The sequence below is a fragment of the Azolla caroliniana genome, unplaced genomic scaffold (genome assembly GCF_043228905.1).
Source record: "Azolla caroliniana isolate FFs.n. ecotype wild unplaced genomic scaffold, voAzoCaro1.0.p SCAF_1, whole genome shotgun sequence".
NCBI classification, from domain to species: domain Eukaryota; kingdom Viridiplantae; phylum Streptophyta; class Polypodiopsida; order Salviniales; family Salviniaceae; genus Azolla; species Azolla caroliniana.
Window position 1 is genome coordinate 5,041,915 of NW_028230436.1, and position 3,628 is coordinate 5,045,542.

Sequence of the window (3,628 nt, forward strand, 5' to 3'; positions counted from 1 at the left end):
GCTACGGTAACGGATGCGTTTCCACTTCCATTCACAGATGGAGTGTTGGATGCCATCGCCGGCCATGAGGTCTATAGCTTCCTAGACGGATTCAGCGGGTATAATCAGATCCGGATGCACCCCGACGACCAAGAGAAAACGACTTTCATCACCGAATGGGGGGTGTTTGTCGCCGTGGTGATGATGTTCGGACTCAAAACGGCACCGGCAACATTTCAACGAATCATCATGGAAATCTTTGGTGAATATATTCCGGCTTTTATGCAGGTTTTCCTTGACGATTTCGCCGTCTATAGCCGGGAGGAGGATCATTTTCAGCACCTCTGCCTTTGTCTTGAAAAGTGTAGAGCGTACCGGCTAAGCTTGAATCCGGCAAAGTGTGTATTTGGCGTGTCCAGTGGAACTCTATTAGGACATATTGTGAGCCAGGAAGGTATCGCAGTCGACCCGGACAAAGTGAAAGCCATATTAGAAGCACCGGGGCCGGTAACGGCAAAGGCATTAAGCCGGTTCTTAGGCCAGATCCGGTGGCACAACCGGATGCTCCGATACTTGGCCGACCTGGCTACACCGTTGCATGCCGCCGTACATCGGACACCATTCTAGTGGACCGACACTGAGGATTGGGCGTATAGGGCCCTCAAGGTACTATTGTCGCAGGCACCGGTAGTGCAGCCTCCAGATTAGAGTAAAGAATTTCACGTGTTCGTGCACGCCTCCGACATCGCAATCGGAAGCGTACTGATGCAGCTTACGGAACCAAAGTGGTACCGGCTAGTGTACTATGCCAGCCAGAAGCTATCCCAAGTAGAACGGAACTACTCTATTACGGAACGGAAAGCTCTAGGGATGATCTACAGTGTGACAAAGTTTTGGCATTATTTATTGGGAAGGAAGTTTTCCTTCCATGTAGATCATTCGGCACTCCTTTACCTGGTGTCCAAAGCGTCACTAACCGGCAAATTGGCCCGGTGGACCTTACTGTTACAGGAGTTTGAGTTTGAAATATTCCACCGACCCGGTATACAACATGCCGTGGCGGATTACTTAAGCCGATTAGAGTCCGGGGAGACGGGTGACGGAGTAGCGGATGAGTTTCCGGATGCAGAGCTGTTTCGAATCACTACGGAGACGACAACAGATGAGACGGTGGCACAGGAAGACAAATGGCTCACAAATATACACTAGTTTCTGAGCACAGGACTGCCTCCGGAAGAGATGAACCGGGACGAACGAAAACGCCTGGCGGTGCAAAGCCGACATTTCTGCTTACTGCAAGACACACTGTACCACAAGGGCGCGGACGGCATATGGAGACGGGCGGTGCACAACGATGAAAAGGAACTGATACTGAGGGAAGCCCACTGCGGAGTTGCCGGCAGTCACTATGCCGGAGATGCGATGGCCAGAAAAATATGGCAAAGTGGCCTATGGTGGCCAACGACATTAAGAGATGCGGTACAGTACGCAAAAGAATGTGAACTATGCCAGAGAATGGGCCAGCCAACGGAGCAGGCTCGTATGCCACACCAGCCGGTACTACCACTCGAGCCATTCCAGAAGTGGGGGCTGGACTTTGTAGGACCATTCAAGCCACTGACAATGAGAACGGGTAATCGGTACGTTATCGTTGCTACGGATTACTGCACGAAATGGCCAAAGCTTTACGGGATAACACCGCAGCGTCAACGACGAAGTTTCTATATGAGTACATTTGGTGCCGTTACGGATGCCCAATTGAATTAATAAGTGACCAAGGGGGGCACTTTCTCGGCCAAGTAGTGGAAAGCCTGACGACATTCTATGCCGTTGTACACAAACGGAGCACACCTTACTATCCACAGGCGAACGGTTTAGCGGAATCAACGAACAAGACGCTCTAGAATATCCTCCGGAAGATCGTCAACGAAAACCGGACGGATTGGGACACAAAGCTACATAGCGCGCTTTGGGCATACCGGACGGCATACAAAACGAGCATCCGAACAACACCGTTCCGGTTAGCGTTCGGACTAGAGGTGGTCATGCCGGTAGAATTCCAAGTACCCAGCTTACGAATCTAGCTACGGGAATGGCTGAACGAGAAGGAGTTGGAGGCAATATGGTTGACAGCGCTGTGTGAGCTCGAGGAACAACGACTGGCCAGCATCCTACATTTAGAATTGGAGCAACGGCGACGGAAAGCATTTGTCGACCGGCACAGGAAAGGTAACGAAAAAATGTTCGCAATCGGCAAACCGGTGTTAGTATTCCAAACCCGGATGGGCAAGATGCCGGGTAAACTACGGTTTAGATGGACCGGACCGTATTGGCTAACACGGGAGTATAATGGGTCCTACCAGTTAGGGACACTTGCCGGCGAAGTGCTAGGAAAATGGGTCAACGGATTCCGGTTGAAGCCATATAAAGGACCGATGCCTAAGAACCCATTTGAGCAAAGGACCGACACCAGTGAGGGAAACGGCAACCACCAAGACGGCAGAGAAGGCGAGCTGGTAACTGGGGAGAATGAGGCCGGTAAGGGTCCGAGAGGACCAACGGACAAGTGACGTCACACTAAATTAAATTATTATCAAAAAAAAAAAAAAAAACAATCATGCAAAAGCGAGGAATGAATGGATGAAAGAGCGAGGAGCGAAAAGGTACGTAGTGGGCATTTAAAGCGCCAACACAGGACATAATGCTATTTTAGTACACGACATGCACACACTCGAAAAAGGCGCCAGAATGCACAGACAAAAACCACTACGCGTAGAGACCCTTTACTTTCGCGAACCCAGGAGCACAGAAGCACCAAGACGCTGCAAGATCATCAGACGAGAACCTGCGCACAGAGAACCCCCGCCTTCTGAACTCTCTCTCTCTCAACCTCACTCTCATATCCATCCAACCTCGCCACCGCAATCCGACCTCGACACAGAAATGGACCCGCAAACGCTGTCGGAAGCTGCCAAGACATGGCTAAAGCAACACGGGCTCGAGGGCTTCTTGATGATGATGGAAGTACCGCCACACAAAGAAGCCGACAAAGTGATCAAAGAAATCGACACAGAGGTCATAACGGCAGAGGCGATTCGAGCGTTAACAGGCCTTTCGGAGGGAGGCAGACTCACGATCGACAATCCAACCCCGGAGCAACTCATCAGGTATTTTGGTGAGTATTCTCTAGCCAGCAAGGGCTACCGGACACAGGGCGGCGGAGACATGCTGTTCTGCGAGATTGCTCGTGTTCTCCACGAGTACGACCACGTGTACCCTAGACCCCCCTGTCATGCCGCAGAACCGGGCAGGGATGATCATTGCCACCTATGAAGGGATCAAGGTGGATTGGCCGGTATTGATCGCAGACGGGTTGTGTGCGGCCATCGAGATCGTCAGAGGCAAAGACGGCAAAGAAGGCCGAGACGGACGGAGGATATGGCACGCAGTAACGCAATGGCTCACCTTGCTTGTGCCACCCGTCCAGCCCGTCCAACCCAAGAAGCGAGGAAGAGTGGCGGACGGCACCCCAAAGACGGCACCCCAAAGACGGCTTCCAAATGGCAACAACTGTTGGCCTCTAAGGCCACTAAGGGAAAGGCAGCGGATGCAGAACAGGCGGCAACAGGAAGCGGCAGCAGGAAGCGCC